The sequence below is a fragment of the Suncus etruscus genome, chromosome 7, assembly GCF_024139225.1.
Source record: "Suncus etruscus isolate mSunEtr1 chromosome 7, mSunEtr1.pri.cur, whole genome shotgun sequence".
NCBI lineage: Eukaryota > Metazoa > Chordata > Mammalia > Eulipotyphla > Soricidae > Suncus > Suncus etruscus.
In genome coordinates this window covers 24,265,770-24,291,114 of record NC_064854.1, presented here as the reverse complement: position 1 = coordinate 24,291,114, position 25,345 = coordinate 24,265,770, and positions in this window count along the sequence as shown.

Below are 25,345 nucleotides of genomic sequence, written 5' to 3'. Positions count from 1 at the left end.
TCTAATTTCACTTGGTCAGAAACACAGGTGTTCACCTTTGGTTGCAAATATGTCTTTTAGACACTAGCAATTTAGTTGTACCATAGAAAGTGTGTGTGTGTGTGTGTGTGTGTGTGTGTGTGTGTGTGTGTGTGTGTGTTGACAGGAACCAAGCCCAGACCTCACACATACAAGGCAAACACTCTATCACTGACCAACGTCCCTGGGCCTTATTTCTTTTTTTCCCCCCTTTGGACCACACCTGACAGTGCTCAGAGGACCATGTAATGCTGGGCTTGATGAGCACCCCCCATGTACAAAACATAGACTCAATCTGTTGAGTAAGATCACTCTTGGTCTATCAGATTTCTGTTATGCCAATCAATTTGGAATTATTAACATGTGGTAGAGCTATATTAAACTGTGAATTATTCACAAATAAATGATTAGGAAAATAATCAAGAAATCTATATTAATTCAAGAGGTAATTTAGAATGAGAAACTTCTTTTAAAAATAGTTGCCATTAGTGTTAACAAGAGTATATCATATTGGAATGGATCCTGCCAATAAGAAAGCAGTTATTTTATTTCTCATTTATTTACCTTGGAGATCTTTGCAAGGACAAAAATAGATGTTAAAAGAAAGGCAAATTTGGGTATTCTGAGTGTGATCTCCTTGCCTAAGACCACTTAATATTCTTCAACACATGGCTGTTATTAAGGTAAAGTTTGGAAATGGCATGATCCTGAGAAGAGAAATTCTACTGACTGTATCAGAGATCACAGTGTACCTCAGGCTGAAAGAGTTAATGGCTTCTCACTCTGTTTCTTCTCTTCTTCCCTTCTTCCTCTCTTTCACTCTTTTTTTTTTTAAGAAAAACATAGAGAGATCAATGTTCTCTCTTTTTCTGATTTCTCTTTGGACAGATTCAAAAAATTGCTGCTTGAATTGTTATAATAGAATGCCACAAGAGAATTCTATAACTGGATACCATGTGAGCTTTGACCAAAAACATTTATTGCTCATGGACTGGGCAGAGTGAGGACACTTCTGGGTTATGTCCTCCAATCTCTAAACACAGAGCCAGGAATAAGACCTGAGCACTACGAGGTGGCCCCCAAATGGAGGGATGGAAGGATAGAGGGAGATGAAGAAAATAAAGAAAAGGGAGGAGGGAGGAGAGCATGTGTGTATTTTCAGGGGGTCAATGCACTTGCTCTTGCAATATTTTACTGCAAATATTCTAAATGGTGCTAAGTCTAGTCACTGAATTATTTATGCTACTTTCAGAAATGTAAAACGTATCTACTTTCAGATTCCCAAAAATAAAAGCAGAGCGAGCTAGCTTTCAAGCTTGTGTGATTATGATTTCCTTATTTCAAGACCAGATAGTAGAATTTAAATCAATGAGGTTTCTGTTTTTGTTTTTTGGGGTTTTTTTGTTTGTTTGTTTGTTTGTTTGTTTGTTTGTTTTTTGGCCACACCCGGCGATGCTCAGGGGTTACTCCTGGCTGTCTGCTCAGAAATAGCTCCTGGCAGGCACGGGGGACCCTATGGGACACTGGGATTCGAACCAACCACCTTTGATCCTGGATCGGCTGCTTGCAAGGCAAATGCCGCTGTGCTCTCTCCGGGCCCTGTTTTTGTTTTTTGGAGAGCCTTTACTCAGAAGTGCTCAAGGGTTACTCAGTGTTTATAGATCACACTCTGTGGGGTGCTCATAGGGGTGCCAGGAATTGAACCCACATTGGGCGCATGCAAAGCCTTACCAGCTTCTAATATCTCTTCAGCCGCTCACCAAGTTTTAATACTTTTCTAATTTTACACAGATGTTGCTGAGTCTGGACCAACAAAACAAACTGTGAAAATATTTTTATATCATTTCAACTGAATTCCTGAAGGTAGAATTACAATGTTTGTGAGCATACACAGCACCAAACATTGAATTTAGCTAGACTAAATGATGCTTCAAATTCTTATTTGTGTATAATTATGTTTAAAATATATGTAGATTTCAGAGATGGATAGACACAAATTATATTCAAATATCCTGAAGTTTACATAGCAATACCACCACCAAAATTGTGATCAAACATGAATGTTTCTATTCATTAATTTCTCATTTTAAAATACATCCCTCATAGGAAAAGATGTGACTCTACTACTCTAGTTCTCAATTAGTAAAATTTCCATTCTACCATATCTATTATGCTTTGAACAATGAAATAGAATCTATTATCTTCTCCTTATGGGCCAAAATTAGGTGAATTTATAAATCTGTAAAAAATAAAGCTTTTATTAAAAGCTTCTAAAATATATTGTTTCATCATCTACTCCCAAGAAGTTAATTCATGTGCCAAAGAAATAATACAGTGGGTAGGCAGGCCAGGCCAGATTCAAAACCCAACATCTTATGTGGTCCCCAAAGCACTGTTCAGAGTAATTTCTGAGTTCAGTCAAAAGTATGGCTAAAAAACAATAAAGAAAAAATGCAAAGTTAAAACAAATAACAAGGGGATGGAGTAATGGCACAGTGTTAGGGCACTTGACCTTGTATGCATCTGACCCAGGCTGAACCATGATTCGATCCCCGGGGTCCCATATGGTCCCCTGAGCCAGGAATGATTTCTGAGCTCATAGCCAGAAGTAAACCCTGAGCATCACCAGGTGTGGGCTCCCCCCTACAAAAAAGTTAAAAGACCAAAAGCTTAACTGCAACTTCTTAAGTTACCCTTCTATCTTTATTCCCAACATAAATAATATCCACTGGTCCTAACCCTTCCTACAAAGGTCTAGGGTGAAGGTCTGCACCAGCTGAGGGATTCTTTCCAAGTATTAGTGTATATTTTTAAAAAACTTAGTGGTCTAAAAGGAAGGTTTGGCTATTGTAACAAAATATTCAGTCACACAATTGACTTCCCCAATAATATTCAATATTATATTCCACTAATTAAACTGTGGAGCAATTTTCTCTGCAAAATTAAAGAATGTCAAGATTTCCATTATTTATAAAGCTGTGTCTGTTCTCTAGATTCTCATTTCACTGGCATAAAATTGATTCTGAAAAGAAGCATAAAAGTATTAGGCCAACGACTAGACAAAGTCATGTTTAAGACTCAGGTGTGATTTCTTAGCTGAACAGGGATACTCCAATAGATACTTACTTCCGAGTGGGAGTAATGAACTTGGAAGTAATGTACTGACAACTGGAAGCAGAAAACCATAAAGCTGCTTCCTATTAGGTAGTAGAATCTGGGCGTAATCTCTTCTAGTCTCTTAAAATTAAAAATTCTAATAAGCAATAATAGTTGGATTCACCTTGGAGAAAATTCAGCCATTTCTTTCAATGTCAACAGTCATAACCATGAACACCAAAGCTGGCTCCTCTGGATCATTGGATTCATTCGCATAAAAAACTGAACAGAAAAATGCTATTGTCTTTCAATTGAATACACCTGATAATACATAAACATTCTTCCTTCGAGAAAGTGTTCTGGCTAGACCCTGAAATATGCCTAACAACTGTATTTTCACATCTTCATTTAACAGCCGAGCTTTAGGACTAGCTTTGCTATGAATAGGTTTAGGACTTGGTAGCTTGAGTTAGATGCCTTTAGTATTATATTCTGCAGGTCATAGCCATTCTTCTTACAGTCTTTTTTTTTTCTACTTGGGAACATAGAAGTGCTTCTCAGAACTTTATATTAGATTCCCCATGGACTTCATACACACTCATCGCATACTTAAGACTCCAATACCAGCAATGTATGATTAATGGGTGAGGAGCAGAACATGAGCACGGACATTTATTTCCAAAGTGTCATTTATAAAATTATGACATTGGTAAAAAACACTTTTAACTTTTTCTTTTCTCCATTCACCTTTTCTGAGTTAACTAGAACCAGTACTCTTAATTACATCAACCCTGCCCCTCAGGTGATGTATGATAAATTATAGCTAATAAAAGCAGTTCAGGGGGAGAAACAGAGATAGAACAGCAAGAAAAACAGCAAGAACAGCAAGCTAAAGACCAGCAAGCTAGAACACAGATAGAGCCTAGAAGCTGCTCAGTCCCTGGGCCTTTTTGTACCTTCTCTAATGACTCAGTCTATTTTTCTCATGCAATGTCCCTTGCTGCTTGTCATGCACAAATCAGGGGGTTGGCAGCATCAGCTAATGCCTCTCCACTCCTCTGATTTTTTTTTTGTTTTGTTTTGTTTTGTTTTGGGGTCACACCCGGCAGCACTCAGGGGTTACTCCTGGCTCTATGCTCAGAAATCACTCCTGGCAGGCTCAAGGGACCATATGGAATGCCGGGATTCGAATCACCATCCTTCTACACGCAAGGCAAATGCCTTACCTCCATGCTATCTCTCCGGCCCCCACTCCTCTGATTTTCATAACAATCTTCTATGGTTGAAACTGTTCTTATATCTAATATTCAGGTATTGAACCCTGCAGCAGTGTTAAGTTGAGTCATTGCTTTCTCCAAATCACACCAGAAATGCATGGAAAATCAGAATTAAAATAATTAAAAATCTGCTTGAAATATGGGCACAAGTATCATACAGCAAATCATGAAAGATCATTTCTTTCTTTCTCTTCCCAAGTGATGGCTTAAAATTTTAAAGCTTAAAGTCCTAAAGATTTTGATGATTGTTTTGCTTGTCTGTTGTGTTATTTGTCACAACTGGTAGTCTATAGGAAGTCTATGAACCTCCCCCAAATTTACACAGACCCTTCCTGGAAATCATTCTGACTCACAATCTGGCCATCACCAAATTAAGTAAGCTTGCTCTCAATATGTCCTTACCTAAGTCTCCTTCTTGGTTGGATCATGAGCCAACTAGACTTAGGAATGATGTATTTTGGGGAAGAAGAGAAGGGAACCACACCTGGCAGTACTCAAAGCTTCTGTCTCTGTGCTCAGGGGCTACTGCTAGTGGGGCTTGGGAGATCACATAAGGTGCCAGGGGACAAACTCAGGTGGGTTGTGCGAAAGGCAAGTATTCTGTCTGCCACACTGCCACATTGCCCAAAACTATGATTTTTTTTTGAGATCCATAACAAATTTCAGAAGAGATGCAAACAAACGTGCTAAAATTTAACATATGAAAACTCTGGGGAGCCTGCAGGAGGGGGTGCTGGCTGAGTCTTTCTTCACCATGCCAAGGCCTGACAGCCACATCTAGACCCCACGGTCAACAATCCAACTTCACTGCTGTAGAATTAATCTCTCAGAGATAGCAAACCAGTGAAAAGTTCAGGGACACCAATTTTCAGGCTGAAAACTCCAGGGTCTTCTCAGAATGGAGGCACTCTCCCCGCTCATCCCATATCCCCATACTTTTAGAAGCCCCAGCAACCACATCCCATCCCATTGCTGCCATGTAAACTCCTGGGACCAGTTCTAAAAACCTGTAGTTCCTGACCAACACCTCCTTATCCACAATACTATGAGCTCAAGAGGAACACACCAAATTAGGTGGGAAAGTAGCATAGAAGAAATCTCACTGAGCTCAATAGACAAAAACAAAGCAGAAACTTTAACTAGCAACAAAAAGCTTAGTAAGCCAGACAATGACTTAATAGCCCTATTGTGAGTTATAACAATTTTCACAAATTTTATTTTACTGAAATATGTTTTTGATACTTCCATTAGTTAATTGTAACAAGAAATATATAAACAATGATTTTATGCCTTTAAGGGGGCAGGCTTGGGAATCAGGTGGGAAACTAGGGACAATAGGGGAGGGGAAATCATACGAAGTGGTAAGATTGGTAATGGAACATTAAATGCCTGAAACAGCTGTACTATGAGCAACTTTATAAACCATCGTGCTTAAGTATAATAAATAAAAATGTAAATAAAGATCATTTTTCAAGGAGTGATCACTGAACACTGTGAGATGTGATCCCAAAAACCAAAATAAAGGAATAAGTGAATGAATAAAATTTTAAAGCAATAATGGTGTTTTCTCATGAAAAGACACACAGTCAGGTCAGTTGCTAAGCCATATTTTCTTCTTTTCCTTTATCTCTTCTACGCTCTTTCTAGGACTTACGGCTAACTGGAAATAGAAATGCAACCAAAGCTCAATTCCGGATGAGCCTAAGGAACTTTCCCTGAAATTCGTGCAAGCCCAAAGCAAAGATAAGTTATCTCTGGAGAAAAAAGCCCAATGCAGACTCTCAAAACCATTCACCAATTTTTATTTTTATTTTTAATATTTTGATTTTTGGGTCACATCCTGTGGTGCTCAGGGTTACTTCTGGCTCTTCACTCAGAAATCACTCCTGACAGGGTCAGGAACCATATGGGATGTTGGGGATCAAACCTGTGCCCGTCCCAGGTTGTCCACATGCAATTCAAATGCCCTACCACTGTGCTATCGCTCAGCCTCATTCATCAATTTTTCACATACACCATGCTAAGAAAATCAACACTTCTATTAAAGAGAGCTAATCAAATATACTCTATGATGGGTACCTAAGAGACCAGTGAATGACATGGTACACAAAAGTTAAACTACTGAAAAGCCTATTGGTGGTCATGGAGAAAATATTTATACAATGTGTCATGTGAGTTAAAAATACTTCCTTTCTTTTTTGGGGGCCAGAGAGATAGCATGGAGGTAAGGCGTTTGCCTTTCATGCAGAAGGTCAGTGATTCGAATCCGGCATCCCATATGGTCCCCTGAGCCTGCCAGGAGCTATTTCTGAGCATAGAGCCAAGAGTAACCCCTGAGCACTGCTGGGTGATGTGACCAAAAACAAAAACAAAAACAAAAAAAAACAAACTTTTTTTCATTATTTCCTTTGGAGACCCTGGGAAGTTACATGTTTATGATTAAATGAACATCTCCCCTTGTCAGTTCCTGGACAATCAATGAGAAGTCAGCCCAAAAATATGAACATTTCACATTAATAAAACAAGCACCCCTTGAAAAGCACTTAAATCTTAACTTTTCTAGTCATTGTCACCATGTCAAATCCCAAGCTGTTCTGTTTATAATTAAATAAAATGTCTGCATTCAGCATAGCAACCTAATGTTTCATAATCAAAGAGAAATAATTACCTTTCACTCTGGGTGTTCTTTAATGATTGTAAATGGAAATGCATTATCCCAGGCTTTTTAAACCTCTATATCAAATGCACTTAAAACATTGGATATTGACTTGATATTGGGAATTAAATGCACTCAAAGCTTAAAGTGTGTTCTTTTTTCTAAAAAAAAAAACTCTAGAGATCTAATTTTTTTAACTCATAAGGATTGGGTTTTGATAGGCATCATTTGATAGATGGCTGAAATGTGAGGTCTAGAAAATGGTACTGCCTATAACCACCCTAGTTATTAAAAGGTTGGGTAAAATTAATAATAAATTCAGTGGAAAAAATGGTTTCAATTTACCTGTCATTGAATCATTTCATTTTAACACAACTTCAAACTAGGCTTGAAATATCTAAATGTTATTTTGAATACTGTTCCCCAGTTTTAGAACTGTTAAGGTTTGCTTTAATTTGGAGTAGCAGGATTTATTTTTTAGTTTTAAAAAGCAATACCAGAAAGATAGTACACAGGGTAAGGCCCTTGCCTTGAATTCTGACACCCAGGTTCAAACCCCCAACCCCCAAGCAGCACCAAGGAATACTCTTGACCACCACCAGGTGTGGTCTAACCCTTAGACCCCTTAAAAAAATAAACATTTAGGGACCAGAACAATAGTACAGCAGTATATATATATGACACATTGCTATGCTATGCTAACAGTTGAAGGGTTTAGCAAATGGAAACCAGTTTGGAGCACAAGTGTTATTTATTACCTTAAGGAAAATCCAATTTATAATAGTATCCAAAAATTAGAAGTATCCCCTTAATTACTTTATGTATTGAAGATATATTTAGTTAAATTATTATATTTTCAAATTATTCACAGACACAAGACATAATATTGAAGAATAGTATGATCTGGATTAAGATTAAATATCTTGTAAAGTTATCAATTTAAAACTCATCAAATCAACTCATTTTAAGTAAGAATTTTATGTAACTTTACAAAGTGATACTAGAATTCAATTTAAAAAGGTAGATTTGCAGGTAAACAATAAAACCTTTAACAAAAAATAGTGGAAAAGTGTCTCACTCAGCAATCCAAACACCAAAACATAATGAAAAGTGTCATTCCTAAATTCTTGTATTAGAATTCATGAAGTTGATAGATTAATCCAAGTACTATAAAGCAGGCCTACACACACACACACACACACACACACACACACACACACACACACACACATACGAGTTGGCATTTCAGATAATTAAGAAAAACAGCAATAAGATAGTGCTATTGGCAATGCTTTTGAAAACTGATCAGATCGTTGTAACACAAATTTGCAAAAATAAATCCTATCATACCATAGATTTAAATATAAGCAACAAAACTAAAATCTTATAGGAAATCATGATTCCATTGTTTATTAGATAAACTAAAACCCAGAAATCACAAAAGAAAATGTTATAAAAATCTGACCACAAAAATCCAAGAGGCTAGTCAGTGGACATGCTCAAATAGTAAGCACATGCCTAGAATTTTTCAGCACAGAATTCCATCCTTGTCCTATGATTAGAGTGATTATTAGCCATGGTCCTTGAATGACTCAGGTACCCTCCAGTGTTAGTGCGTGTGGCTCCTATATTTTAAAATAAATAGGCAGACTTTGAGTATCAAAAAACTTGTAAGGTAAAAATAAATGACAGAATGAGAATCATAGGTTATAATTGCTTCTATAATTTGTTTTTAAGAAATAAAAATGTCCTAGCACCTTTATCAAGTGTGACCCCCCCCCCCAAAAAAAAAGAACAGTGATGCAGTGGTTAATCTTAGCAGGACTAGTAGATGACTATGATAACCTACTTAAAAAAGTAGACATAGACAAAGTGACAAAATATTAAATCAATTTAATTTATGCCATTATAATATATTTTTAGCAAGTTATATGTTGTCAATAAGAATAATTATTTGATGTAGACATGATTGAGACTTGAGGGGACTTGAGGCAGAATTTGGAGGCCAGCTTGAGGAAAGCGGACATTGCCAGCTGACATTCCCGCAGCAGCCTCTGCTTGGAGCGTCCCCAGTGGAGCAGACAGGTCCACGGGCAGGTGGGGGTAGGATTGGGCACCAGGTGATGGGGCACCGTACATCACGTGGGTTAGGAGTTGTCCCCTGTCGGAGGGACGTCACAGTCCCTTTGGTTTGTTGGGTTCTATTGCCCCTGGAGACATGCTGTAGCCTGGAGTTGGAGCCTGGGTGGCTGCTGGCAAGCTGGGGGAGCAGACCCAGGCTCTTTCTTGAGAGTCAATCCAGCTCTCCGGCAGCATGTTCTCCTTACTGGAATCTTCCATCACCCCAGAGGGATCCCCGCCTTCTGCCTGGACTGGTCTGGAGCACAGAGGTAGGAGTCAGCCTTGCCCTGAATAGTCAGGACTGCCTCGCCCCTGCCTGCATCCAAGGACCCACAGCTTGTTTCTAGGCCCACCAGGCAAGGGGTTCACTTCCTCTCCTTTCTCTTCACTCCCCACACAAAGCCTGCCTTTGTAACTCCATCCCTCAGAGGCCACTGCAGGCAAGCCAAAAACTGATGGCACTGGACAGTGGTGAAAAGACCTAGGTTCCAGGGGCATTTCAGTACTAAGTCAGTCAGGGCAGCATTCCCTTACTCTCCACTTAGGAACTACCCCGAAGACAGCCTTTGTCCAACAATCCCCTTCACTTTGGGCTAAGATGCTCTCTCTCTCTCTCTCTCTCTCTCTCTCTCTCTCTCTCTCTCTCTCTCTCTCTCTCTCTCTCTCTCTCTCTCTCTCTCTCTCTCTCTCTCTGTAGGACTCTGCCTTTCACTACACATCTTGTGGATGCGTTTGGGGGTTGGGGCACACCCAGTAGTGCCCTGGGGTTCCTCCCCAGAGAGACTCTGCCCTCAGCAATCACTCCTGGCAGGTTCAGGGCACCGGATGAGTGGGCAGGGATGGAACCCGGCTAGGCCACGTGCAAGGCAAATGCCCACTATGCTATCGCTCTGGCCCATCCATGTACATCTTTAAATTCTCTAGGGACTAGAGCAGTAATACAGTGTGTAGGGTACTTCCTTGGCATGAGAATGACCAGGCAATGACACTGGGCACTCCCGATGGTGGCCTGAGCCCCTCAGGTATGGTCCCTGAACACTGAGCCAGGAGTCAGTCCTACAGGCCTCTAATTGTGGCCTCGAACCCCCAAACAAGCCCAACAACCCAACCCTCCCCTCCTCCCCTGAATGCCAAACTGCCTAGGTGAGGCACCCCAACCTAGTCAACTTAACTTGCCAAAGAACTACTGAATCTCCTCAGCCACTCCCCCATCACTCACCTGCCTATGTGTTCTTTGTTTTGGTTTGTCATAATCTCTACCATATTTAAATTGTTCTATCTTGATTCACTTATATTTGATTTTGGGGGGCCACACCTGGTGGTGATGAGGGAGGGGTCAGTTCTGGCTATGTGCTCAGAAATCACTCTTATCAATGCTTGGGGTAACAGGGGATGCCAGTAATGGGACCCGTGTAGAACACCTATCAAGCAGCCTTTCAACCCACAGTGCTAGGTCACTGGTCCAGTCTAAGTGCTGCCATGTTTTTGTTGGTGTGTAAAAGGAAAGATGATGGGATGGGGTGGGATGGGGTGGGATGGGGTGCGGTGGGATGGGATGGGATGGGATGGGATGGAGTGGGATGGGATGGGGTGGGTGGGATGGGATGGGGTGGGGTGGGGTGGGGTGGGATGGGATGGGATGGGGTGGGATGGGATGGGATGGGATGGGGTGGGATGGGATGGGATGGGATGGGGTGGGGTGGGATGGGATGGGGTGGAGTGTGGTGGGATGAGATGGGGTAGGATGGGGTATGATGGGGTGGGGTGTGATGGGATGGGGTGTGATGGGATGGGGTGGGATGGGATGGGATGGGATAGGTGGGGTGGGATGGGATGGGGTGGGATGGGATGGGGTGGGTGGGATGGGATGGGGTGGGGTGGGGTGGGATGGGATGGGATGGGATGGGATGGGGTGGGATGGGATGGGATGGGGTGGGGTAGGTGGGATGGGATGGGGTGGGGTGGGATGGGATGGGATGGGATGGGATGGGATGGGGTGGGATGGGATGGGATGGGCTGGGATGGGGTGGGGTGGGGTGGGGTGGGATGGGATGGGATGGGGTGGGGTGGGATGGGGTGGGATGGGGTGGGGTGAGATGGGGTGGGATGGGGTGGGATGGCATGGGGTGGGATGGGGTGGGATGGGGTGGGATTGGGTGGGATGGGATGGGGTGGGGTGGGATGGGATGGGGTGGAGTGTGGTGGGATGAGATGGGGTAGGATGGGGTATGATGGGATGGGATGGGATGGGGTGGGGTGTGATGGGATGGGGTGGGATGGGATGGGATGGGATGGGATAGGTGGGGTGGGATGGGATGGGATGGGGTGGGTGGGATGGGATGGGGTGGGGTGGGGTGGGGTGGGATGGGATCGAATGGGTGGAATGGGATGGGATGGGGTGGGGTGTGGTGGTATGGGATGGGGTAGGATGGAGTGGGATGGGATGGTATGGGATGGGGTGGGATGGGATGGGATGGGGTGGGATGGGATGGGATGGGATGGGGTGGGGTGGGGTGGGGTGGGGTGGTATGGGATGGGTTAGGATGATGTGGGATGGGATGGGATGGGATGGGATGGGATGGGGTGGGATGGGGTGGGATGGGGTGGGGTCGGATGGGATGGGATGGGATGTGGTTGGATGGGATGGGATGGGGTGGGGTGGGATGGGGTGGGATGGGATGGTGTGGGATGGGATGGGGTGGGGTGGAATGGGTGGGATGGGATGTTGTGGGATGGGGTGGGATGGGGTGGGATGGGATGGGGTGGGATGGGATGGGATGGGATCTGGTAGGGTGGGATGGGATGGGATGGGATGGGATGGGATGGGGTGGGATGGGATGGGGTAGGATTGGGTGGGATGGGATGAGATGGGATGGGGTGGGGTGGGATGGGGTGGGATGGGATGGGATGGGATGGGATGGGATGGGATGGGATGGGATGGGATGGGATGGGATGGGATGGGATGGGGTGGGATGGGATGGGGTAGGATTGGGTGGGATGGGATGAGATGGGATGGGGTGGGGTGGGATGGGGTGGGATGGGATGGGATGGGATGGGATGGGGTGGGATGGGATGGGGTAGGATTGGGTGGGATGGGATGAGATGGGATGGGGTGGGGTGGGATGGGGTGGGATGGGATGGGGTGGGGTGGGGTGGGATGGGATGGGATGGGATGGGGTGTGGTGGGGTGGGGTGGGGTGGGATGGGGTGGGATGGGGTGGGATGGGATGGGGTGGGGTGGGGTGGGGTGGGGTCGATGGGATGGGATGGGATGGGATGAATGCGATGGAGGATGGGGGAATGGATGATGGATAGAAAAAATTATTTGATATAATATAATAAAATATATTAATATATTATTATTTGTTATATATTATAACATAATATATATTATTTCTTATATTATAATGGATTGCATTAATATATGTGATTTATATAATATATAATGTCTATCATATGTAATGTAATAATATAATATAATAACATGTTGACATTTTTGTCAAAAAAGATTTGGGGCCAGCAGTGCTCTGGGGGTATTCCTGGCTCTGCACTCAGAAATCAATCCTGGCAGGCTCAGGGGACCATATGGGATGCCAAAGATTGAACCCAGATTGGGCGCCTACAAGACAAATGCCCTACCAGCTGTACTCTTGTTCTGGCCCCTATATAGATATTTTTATTGACACAATAAAGTAACCACATAAACATTCTTTTACAAAAAAAATTATAAACAAATTTGTTTGTTTTTGTTTCTGTTTGTTTGGTTTTTAGGAGCCACCCCTGGCAATGCTCAAGGGTTACTCCTGGTTCTGCATTCAGACATCACTCCTGAGAGTGTTTGGAATTGAACCCTGAGCCCAGACTGGCTGCATGCAAGAAAAGCACCCTATCTGTTGAACTATGCCTCCAGTCCCAATAAATCTACTTCCTACGTTTTAAGAGATTAAATTTTAATCTCTTAAAAATGTATGTATTAGGGGCTGGAGCAGTGGTGCAGCAGTAGGGTGTTTGCCTTGCATGCAGCTGACCTAGGATGGGCCAAGGTTCAATCCCCCAAGTCAAGGGCAATTTCCTGTGGCTTCTCATTTTCCTTGAGGTTGGCCCTTGTTCATTCCTATGCCAGCTGTGACTAGATAAAAACATAAAATACTGTTTAGGAATATTTTCCCCCAAGCTTCTACCCCCATTCTTACCCCATTGGCCAAAATAAATCACAAGATCAAGTTTTGAGTTAAGGAATAAAGAAAATTCATTCTTTGAGGGTAAAACAATGGACAAAGGCAATGTGCATTTGTGGATAGGGAAAAAAATCTGCAGCCATTTTCATATTTATTGCTGAGAACCCTATAAGAATATAGCCACCATGAATCCAAATGTTTAATCATTTAGATTTGATTCGCCCTTAGCCTATTGGAAAGATAAAATTTGGAGGTGACATGAAATGTGCTTTATTCTTCTAAAAATAATTTTAATCTTGTGCTCATTCCGACTTTTTTTACTTGAAAGACTATATTACCTGCGGAATTCTGGAGGTCTCTGACAAAATTAACTATATGTTATAAGATTTGTGGTGATTAGACCATTACAGAGAAGATTAATAAAAAGTTTTACAATGGATTATTTTGGCTCATTTATAGAGGAAGTGATATCTATTGCCTACAGCAATGAGGAAGGAGGCATCTGTCACTGAAGACAAAACATATACATTTCATTCCATCATTTTCTCTCCAGTTTGATGTCTGTCCCCCGGGCTCCTGGTGCATGCAGTGATAGAGGTGGCAATCAGTACAGAGATGAACTGGGCTCTTTCTATAGCAGCAAACTCTAAAATCACAAAAATCATCTAGGGGCAAACTTAGAAAACCAATGTTGGAATTCCTCCTGAACATTCTGTCAAAAACAGGAGAAATGGGAGAAGGTTTTGTTATTTTCCAAATAATGGCTAGTGTAGGCAGCCAATGGGGAATCTCATTCTAATAAATGTCTATCCCCACCCCCTTAAAAATGTTTGTATTGATATTGAAGCAGCTGAAGCACACATAGCACCTTGAAAAGTAGAGCGATGTGAAAAATAGAGATGCCTTTGGAGCAGAATTCAAAGCTTCCTGTACATAAGAGAGGTTCTTCTGTTTCCATGAGGTTGGTTATATGCAACTTTCAAAACATGTTTAATGAGGAAACTTTCCTATGTCTATTTTCTAATTCTTAGCAGGGCAAATAAAATTATTTACCTTTCAGAAACAGAGAGATCATTGACCAAACCCTGAAAAACTCTATTTGTTGACAGTGCAGGTTGTCTAGCCCCACACCCCACTCAGAGAATGAGAAACCCCAAGATGGCCCAGCAATCTGGTTGAACAAGCACTCTAGGAGATTCTGAAACAAGCTCAAGTGGAGAACTACTGTACAAGAAGAGAATCCGCTATAATTATTGCAGTTAAAGGAACCACTAGAAGCCAATTATGTCTAATGATCTTAAATTCTCTACTTTCATCAGTCTTCATGAACACTTCACTTTTTTTCTTTAGATATTCAATCAGGAATTTCTAGTCATAAGAACACAGATGACTAACAATCGTTCTAATTAGAAAATCCCCGTGCTCGGGCTGTGGTGCTCATATCTTTTTGTTTATTTGTTTGTGGTTTCTGAGACACACCCAATGGTGCTCAGGGGTTACTCCTTGCAAGCTCAGGGGACCATATGGGATGTCTGATATTGAGCCCAGGTTGGCCACATGCAAGGCAAATATCCTACCTGCTGTGCTATCACTACAGCCCCTTATTTTATTCTAGTTGGAACTGGGGCAAGAGACAGTACAAGGATGAAAAAGTTCATCTCAAAAATTAAGTTAATATGTGAAAGTAAGATAAGATTCATTTAGTTTTCAACACTAGTTTTCCTCCAAGAAGTATGCTTTCTATGATCTAGCTGAGTGAGAAGAAATGTAACAAAAACGTGCCATTCTGCCTTTAAAACATTGACATTGTTCAGTAAGAAACCCATGACTATAAAAATTGACTCCCAATGACAACAAAAGAATTTCCTCATCCATAAAAAAATGTTAAGGAATACTGTTATGAAAGGATATGCTTGTGTGGGTTTGATGTATAAAGTCACTACCACAAGTGACCGACAAAATCCACCACTGTCTTTGCCTTCCTTCTAAATATCCCTCCTTGCCTTCTTTTTTCTATCGTGCCATACTGTCTGTTCTCTTGATTTGTTTCTCCATTTACCATGGATGAGTGAGATCATTAGTATTTGTTCTTCTCCCTCTTACCTATTTCACTTAACAGGTGCCCTACAAATTCAGGCAAGTTGTGGCAAATGGTAAAATTCCATCTTTTCTCAGAGTTAAAACATACTATTTTATTATGTAAATATCCTAACTTCTTTGTTTTTCTCTTTCATTGAATATTTGGATTTTATTTCATATCCTGGATTGTTTAGAAGTTGTGCATATATATGATCTATGCGCAACTTCTAAACTATCCAGGATATGAAATAAAATATACACACACATATTATCAGATTAATTTTTTTGTGCCTGTGGGGTGGATGTTAAGAGTGATATGACTGAGTAACATAGTAGTTCTGTTCTTACTACTTCTGAGAAATTTTTATACTGTTTTTCAAAGGTTAAACCTTATTCTACCAACCCTGAAGAAGGTTCCTTGGGTGGAAGACAGGAAGCTCAAAGTAACAGACACTTGAAAATAAGAGAGAAACGTATGAAAGATAAATGAGATGACAAAAGAGTCCTTCAAGATTTAAGACAAAATGATGGATGGATGGTAAATGAGATAGAAGATAGGCCGTGAAAGTTCTTCAGACTTTCTGAAAGGTTTTATTTAGGTGGAGTATACGATTGTATTGACTGTATGTCACTGAATAATCTTTACTACCATGGAATCCTCACACCCTGTTCTTGTGTAAAATTGACATAAAATCTGTGATGACTATGCAGTTAAATGCAGTCATTTTGCTATTGTATGCCTTTGTGAAAGTTAGAAATAGCTGAGATATTAAAGGTTTGGATTTCATGATATTCCCCAACCTTCTTAAACCGCTTTCTCCACTCTAATAACTTAAATATGGTATGTTGGTAGAAATATTTATTTCACAAAACTTTCCAACAAGGAGTTGCTTCAAGGACAATTGCTTTTCTGTCTCTACCTAAGAAAACATGTGAATCATGTTGCCAAGTGCATTTACCTGCAGGTGAACAATCAATAATCTCAAAAAAAAATACAGGATTTGGCTAGATTGATAACCCATATGGTAGATGCTCAAGATCCATCCCCAGCACCTCACCCCCACCCTTGGTCCCTGTGCCCTGTGTACTGCTGGATTTGACCCAAACAAAAGAAAACCATAGGGATTAGTAAAGCTTAAGTCACCAAAACTTAAAACTCAGAGCCCCAAATAGCCCCACTGCTTTGAACAGTGAATATTTTAATCTGAAAATGTTTGAGAAAACAGAAGCACAAAAGCTCACTCTGAACTTTCCTTCCCACCCTTTACCCCAGAAACAACAAATTATGTATATGTATATACAATATATATACATAATATACAAATATATGTACATATATTGTATATATGCAATATATAAGGTAAATGTATACATTGGTTTGGGGGCCATACCTGGTGATGCTCAGCGGTTGCTCCTGGCTATGTGCTCAGAAATAGCTACTGGCTTGGGGGACCATATGGGATGCCTGGGGATTGAACTGCAGTCATTCCTAGGCCAGCACATGCAAGGCAAATGCCCTACCATTGTGCTACCCTCCAAGTACACAAATAAAATATTTTTTATGTAAGCGGTATCTCCCTGTGCCCAAGGGAAAAGGGTATCTCTATCAACAAGATGTCTAACAATAATGCAAACAAGCAGTTGCCCTTACTTTACACTCTGTCACCTCTCACCTTTCTATCCCATTGTCCATTCTTCTGCAAACCTGCATAACATTTCCCAACTTTATTTCTTCTTTGGTCTTTATCTTACATTGCTGATAAAGGCTCCCAAAACTAAAACTTTTAGAAAACATATTTGCACATTTCTCTACTATTCATCTGTCTTGGCCAGTTCGTTTTCAGATTCCAGACGGGAATTGAAAAGAAAAGCCAGTAAAATCTTTTCCTCCTCAACAAGATCATGAGAATTATTATTTTAAAAGCAAAGCCAACCAATGGCCTTTTCTGTATGGATCATTGTCTAGACCTGCATATTATAAACTGTAGGCTGTGTCCCTGTATGGGAATCATTTAACAATGTGGGAATTGTGAGTAATTTTAAAGTTTTCTTATGTGACAACAAGATAGAATAATGGTTAAGGTGCTTGTCTTGTGTGTAGCTGACTGGTTCAATCCGCAGCACTGCCTGTGTCCCTCCTAAGATCCTGGAGAATAGGTCCAGGTATAACCTCTGACCACCAGGTATGGCCTAAATCTCCCCAAATAAATAACTGAATTCTGAATGTGCAACAACCAAAATCTGATTCAAAATAAATCATTATGAATCCATGATATTTATGGCAGCACTTACCAGAGTTGCCTATTTGGGAGTGAAAAGACATCACAAGTGAAAGAAATTTAAGAAGCCCTGGCTCAACAATCTGGTTGATTGTCTAGAATTATCCTAATCAAGAGTTCCTGAGGTGACTTCGCTTCCAGAACAGAAGCAAGGACACAAGTATTTGCTGATTCGAATGGCAACAAACCCAGAACAAAGCAGCACTAATGAGAGGGACTCTAAACTATTCAGAACTTAAACCTATTTGTTAAAAGTAAATCTGAAACTGGGAAGTGATATGATATATTATGTAGAACCATTTGAGGAAACGATCCAATCACATCTGTTCCTTTTGTATCTCATAGAAGATTGGGTTTTATGTCTTAAAAGATTGAATAACACATTTACACTAATGAGAAAGTTTGGATATTTCCTGATGCCTTAGATTATATGGTTTATTACAAATTATTATTCACTGATTTTAAACCTCTGTACTTGAAATTCAATTCTCTATTAATTATACAAACAGTCCAAGTGGGGTTTCCACTAAATAAATAAAAAGGCAAGTAACAGAGTGGGAGAAGTTATAGTGAAGGACAGACAACCACTTCAAATTCAAGAACTAAAAATTTCGACAGGAAAACACGCATTCAGTATTAAAAATAAACATATGAAAAGATGTTAATTGCTCATATGTTGAGGGGAAACAAGTTAAAACAATCACATGAGGGACTGGAGCAGTGGCTCAGGGCATAAGATGTCTGCTTTGTGTGTGCTAGCCTAGGACAGACCGTGGTTTAATCCCCCGGTGTCCCATATGGTCCCCAAGCCAGGAGCGATTTCTGAGCGCATCGCCAAGAGTAACTCCTGAGCGTCACCAGGTGTGGCCAAAAAAAAACAAAACAAACCAAAACAAAACAAAAAAACAATCACATGCCTTTACACACTTATTAGGAATGACTAAAATCTAAAATACCAACATATTGGGATTCTGTTACAAATTAAATGTCATTTTTCTATGCAATCCCCCAAATCCCACTATGAAGTACTCATTTTAAGTCAGCTAAAAACACATGTACACACAGAAATTTCACAGAAATATTTGCAGTTGTGTTGCCTTATTTAGACCTGCTAAAATTTGAAAGCCAAAAACGTTACCCTTTTCTTCTCTGAGATGAATTGCTTATTTATATTCTAACTCATAATTTCCTATTAGATTGTTGGTCTTTTGATTTCAGACATGCAGAGGGATTTTACATGTTGACTGTTCTATAGGTTTCTCACATTTTTCTCTGTGCCTCTAATATTTGTTTTGTAGTAGAGGATCTTCACTTACTATCTGTGAAATATATTTTGTACAGTTTTCTCCTGAGATGATACATCATTTAAAATTTTGGCTGTGCTCTCTCTTGCAGATGAAATGTTTTTAACTTTTTTGTCAAGATGGTTGGAGTCAGATTAGGGTTAAGCACAGGGGCCAGGTGTATTATCTCAGGACCTCACACTCTCAAGCTTCTTAGAACAGTAAGAATTTTCCATCTTTTACTTTGTGTCCAGTTGCTCTTCCAAATATGTAAGCTTTAGAGAGATCATCTTTAGAACTGAAGGAATGGACTGAAGAATGGACTGGATCACTATGCTCTGTATGCAGGAAGCCTGTGCTCCATCCCCAACACCACCTATGGTCTCCCCAGCACCACTAAGGGTCATGCCTGAGTAGTCCCTAAGCTCATAGCTGTTATGTCATCTATCTTATTTCCTTCCCTTCTTATGCTCTGTTACATTCTAGTAGTTGTCTCTTGGAGGGGAAAGAGGTTGTTTTGGTGCTCTCACAATGCTCCTTTGAAAGGTTCTTGATGTTCTGACAGTGCTCCTTGGAGGTGAGATATCACACTTTGGTCTACTCTGCTCTAATAGCTTTTAGCTTTGGTGCAGCTGGGGGTTCACACTCTGGTTTCAGTGCTTGTGCACACCGATAGGAAAGCTTAACGCTATTTTAGTGGAAGGTATCCCAGAAGGCAGAGCCTCTGGACAGAGTAGGGTATATTGAATGACACCAACCCACAGCCTCATGCTTTACAGGCATTATGTCATCCTTATGTTCTCCACATTATTTTATTTAATCTAAGACTCTACTTGGCTGTATACACACCATTAGTTTAGTTCTGCGAAAGGAAAAAAAATAAACAGCAATCAGTACATCAGTATGCAGATAATAGGATGCACAATACAAATTATAAATAAATGTATAAACCCACATCATGTGTCACATTGAACTATAATTTTCTGCTTATTGAAATAACTCCTTTACAAAGTGTTAAAAATTATTGTTAGTTTATCTATAACTCTTTTTGAGTATTCTCTTGTATAGTGACAATTTTGCCCACTGTTTGTTTCTGGGTTTTTTTGTTTGTTTGTTTGTTTGTCTGTTTATTTCTCCCCTTTGGTATTTGTTCAATAAAAAATTCTGTTAAGAGAGTCTCTCTGTATAGAATTCATGTTAGAACCAAGTTACATGGAATGTTGGACTTGTTCCCTCAACCCCCAGATGTACCCCCAGATGGCATTGTTCCTCTTTTGCATAGGCACATTAAAATGGTGAAATATTACATTATGCAAATGAGTTCTTAACTAATAGAGATGGGAACACAAATTTTGTAATGCAGTTAGGCCTTATACCCTGAACATTGGCATAATAACTTCAGGCTTTAGAAGAATTTAGGAGCATTGCCTATACACACCTGAACCGTGGATACCATCTATGGAAACAACCATAATTTTCCATAACATTACCAGGAAGTAAACCTCTACCAGGAAAGACCCTACCACTGCTCTGGCATTGACTTACTCCAAAGAGTGCTCTCTAAACGCAAGATGACTTCTCAACAGCAACAAACTGCTTTCAGGGTAGGTATCTCCTCATATAATGGTGAAGTGAAATTAGAGGATGCTCCATATCAACCTGACTCGAGGAAGGAAATGACAGAAACCAGAATCTTTAACTACAGAAATCTGGCACCAGCAACAGCTAATGTGTGAAAAAGTTTCTCTGGGACTATGGAGAATTACTCAGGGGTTGGGCAGCCTGGTATGCCTGAAGCCCAGAGTCGGTCTTATGCCAGAAAACTTCAGTGGTGAGGCCTCCTTGTAATTAGGTAAAGGCTTTTTTTCCACTTTCCCCATATTTTGCTCGGCCTATGCAAACGATTTGCCACTCTCACACAGTTACTACTGTATTTTTAACACTTATTCTTTAAGAAAGAAAGAAACAAAAATAGCTTACTAAACTTAAAAATATATATTTAACTGTAGTAAAATGCCTGCCTCGAAGGAGGGAGGGGGGCATTGGTGGTGAGAATGTTGCACTGGTGAAGAGGGATTTTCTGTTTATGACTGAAACCCAACTACAATCATGTTTGTAATCATGGTGCTTAATAAAGAATTTTTTATTTAAAAAATATTGTTAGTTTAGAGTGAGTTTCTGTCCTTTTGCTTGGCGTTTGGGCCTGCCCCTCCCCCCAGAGACCCCTGTGGGCCGGCTGGGGAGGCGTGAGTGAGTTTCTGTCCTTTGGCTTGGCGTTTGGGCCTGCCCCTCCCCCGAGAGAATCCTGAGTGCCGGCTGGGGAGGCGTGAGTGAGTTTCTGTCCTTTAGCTCGGCGTTTGGGCCAGCCCCTCCCCCCAGGGTGGTGCCTAGAAAGGCAAGTTGAGCGACCCGAATAGACGGAGGAGATAGGGCCAACCATCTGGACTCGCAGGTGACCTAGAACAGTCCACGCCCCTGGACCCTGGAGTGGACCAGGGACTCATCAAGGGCGTGGACAGAGCCTGCAGGGTCAAACTGAGGGAACTCATTCAAGGGAGGCTTGGAGGGGGCGGAGCTCCATTGAATCCCAGAGAAAGGAGGGTGGATTGAGAGCTAGGCTCAACAGTGCCAGTAAACATTGTGGCCAGGAGTGGAACTGCACCACTGACAGAAATAAGGAGCAGAAAAGGGACAAGACCCACTGCAGGAAGGCTGAACTCTAGGTAGCAAAGGGGAGGAGAAAGGGCTAGGTTCAACAAACTCACCCAACAGGCCCCTCTAGAAACACCTTCAGGAAGGAGACCAAAGCAGGCCGAAATTAGAAGCCACAGCACTCCAAAACACACCATTAAATACAAAGAATTATGCGTAAATCAAGGAGATCCCTTATAACTGGAGACACCATGACAAGCCCTATCAAGTTTCCAAGTCCACCAAAACGCACAGATCCATGGGAAGAAGACCTAAAAGCGGTCATGAGGAAGGAAATGCAAGAATTACTAAAAGTAATGAAAGAAACCCTAGCAACCGAGTATAAGAAATTCATGGACGAACGAATCAGCAAAATTAAAGAAGAAATGTCAAAGAACATGAGAGATTCCATACAAAAAGAAGTGAAGGATTTAAAAGACAAAGTAACAAGCCTTACGAGTAGAAACACAGAGTTGGAGAAGCACATCAAAGAACTCGAAGGAAAACTGCAATCAAAAAATGATCAAGAAACCAACAAAGAAATAAAAGGCAAAGCACTGGAAGGAAAAATCCAATATCTAATGAACAAGGACACAAGAAACAATCTAAGAATTGTGGGTATACCAGAAGGGGAGGAAATAGGGAAGGGGGAAGAAGAGGTAGTCAGGGAGATAATAACAGAGAACTTTCCCACCCTCTGGAAAGACAATTCAGGACAAATCCAAGAAGTCAAGAGAGTCCCTAATAAAATAGACCCTAATAAACCCACACCAAGACACATAATAATCCAAATGGCAAAAAAAAAAAAAAAAAAAAAAAAAAAAAAAAAAAAAAAACAAAGAGAAAGAGGAACTCCTGAAAGCAATAAGGGAGAAAAAAAAAACCTCAAGTACAAAGGAAAGGACATAAGAATCAAACCAGATCTCCCATTTGAAATAATTCAAGCAAGAAGACAGTGGAATGACATATTTAAACGACTGAATGAAAGAAATTTCCAACCCAGGGTCCAATACCCAGCAAAACTATCATTCATATGGGAGGGCAGACTAAAAACATTCACAAATATGAACGAACTGGAACTATTTGTGCAAACTAAGCCGATCCTAAGCAACTTACTCAGAGACGAATTACACAATTCAAACCCCCGATTGTAACAACAACCACTCCACAAAATACAACTGCACAACAGTCCTCTCTATCAATAATTTCCCTAAATGTTAACGGACTAAACTCTCCAATTAAAAGACACATAGTAGAGAACTGGGTTAGGAAAAATAAACCGGACTTCTGCTATCTGCAAGAAACACACCTACAGTTACAGGATAAGCACAGGCTTAGAATAAAAGGATGGAAAGTAATTATTCAGGCCAATAGAAAACAAAAAAGAGCAGGGACAGCCATTCTTATATCAGACCAAATTGTATTTAACCTCAAGAAAGTGATCAGAGACAAAGAGGGTCACTACTTACTGATCAGGGGAACATTAGATCAAGATACACTAACCCTGGTCAATATCTATGCACCTAATGTAGAGTCACCAAAATATGTGAGGCAACTACTGGCAAACCTGGAGAAACACATGAAGGGAATTGTGATAATAGTAGGGGACCTCAATACTCCACTATCACCACTGGACAGATCCTCCAAACAGAAAAATAGCAAAGAAATAAGAGCTCTAAATGAAAAATTAGAAGATTTAGGGCTAATAGACCTATATAGAGCCCTCCATCCCCAGAAAGTAGGATATACATTCTTCTCAAACCCACATGGAACCTTCTCCAGAATAGACCATGTCTTAGGATACAAAGCCAACTTATATAAGACCACAAAGGTAAGGATCATTAGAAGTACCCTTTCAGATCACTATGCAACAGAGCTTATAATTGATGTCAAGAAGAAGCAATGGAGGAAAACTAATACCTGGAGATTAAACAACATGCTGCTTAACAACAGCTGGATCAAAGAACAACTCAAGGAAGAAATAAAAAGATTCCTTGAGACGAATGACAATGAAGAGACAACCTGTCAAAATTTGTGGGACACAGCAAAAGCAGTAATTAGGGGGAAACTCATAGCAATACAGGCCTATGTCAAGAAACAGGAAAATAACAAAACCAACAGTTTAAAAGATCACCTCAAAGAATTGGAACAACAGCAACAGAGAAATCCAACCACAACCAGAAGGCAAGAAATAATAAAAACCAGAGCAGAAATAAACAACATAGAAACTAAGAAAACAATACAAAAAATCAATAAGACCAGGAGTTGGTTTTTCGAAAAAATAAACAAGATAGACAAACCATTGGCAAAACTCACCAAAAAAAAGAGGGAAAACACCCAAATCACTAGGATCACGAATGAAAGGGGAGAGATTACAACAGAACCCTAAGAAATACAACATATCATGAGATCATATTATGAACAACTTTATTCAACTAGGCTAGAGAACCCACTAGAAATCGACAGATTCTTGGACAAACACCCTCTTCCAAGACTGGAAAAGGAAGATCTAGAAAGTCTAAACAGTCCAATCACTTCAGAGAAAATTGAAGATGTAATTAAAAAACTCCCTAAGAACAAATGCCCAGGCCCAGATGGATTTACAGGTGAATTCTATCAAACATTTCAAGAAGACTTATTACCACTGTTCCATAGGCTTTTCCAAACCATAGAAAAAACAGGAATCCTCCCCAACTCCTTTTATGAGGCTAATATCACACTCATTCCCAAAGAAGGCAAAGACACCACCAAAAAAGAAAACTACAGACCAATCTCACTAATGAACATAGATGCAAAGATACTCAACAAAATCTTAGCAAACCGAATCCAACACTTCATCAAAAAGATCATACATCACGATCAAGTGGGATTCATACCAGAAATGCAAGGGTGGTTCTACATACACAAATCAATCAACATGATACATCACATCAACAACATGAAAGACAAAAACCACATGATCATATCAATCGATGCCGAGAAGGCGTTTGACAAAATCCAACATCCTTTCATGTTAAAGACACTCAGCAAAATAGGATTAGAAGGAACCTTCCTCAAGATAGTTACAGTTATATATGAAAAGCCTACAGCCAACATTATACTTAATGGCGAGAAACTAGAAGCATTCCCACTAAGGTCAGGAACTAGGCAAGGCTGTCCACTCTCTCCACTCATTCAATATAACCTTAGAAGTCCTAGCAATAGCAATCCGACAAGAGAAGGGAATCAAAGGAATTCAAGTAGGGAAAGAGGAACACAAGCTAGCTCTATTTGCCGACGATATGATGATATACATCAAAAACCCTAAAGAGTCCACAGAAAAACTCCTAGAAACAATCAACCAATACAGCAAAGTGGCTGAATACAAAGTCAATACACAAAAGACAGTAGCGTTTTTATATAAAAACAATGAAGTTGAGGAGAGAGAGATTAAAAATACAATCCCATTTAAGATAGTATCAAAAAATATCAAATATCTAGGAATCAACCTTACAAGAGAAGTGAAAGACCTATACCAGGGAAACTTCAAAACACTTCAGAAAGAAATTGAAGACGATCTAAAGAAATGGAAGAACATCCCATCCTCATGAATAGGTAGAATTAACATAGTCAAAATGACTATCTTACCCAAACTTCTATATAGATTTAATGCAATCCCTATCCAAAT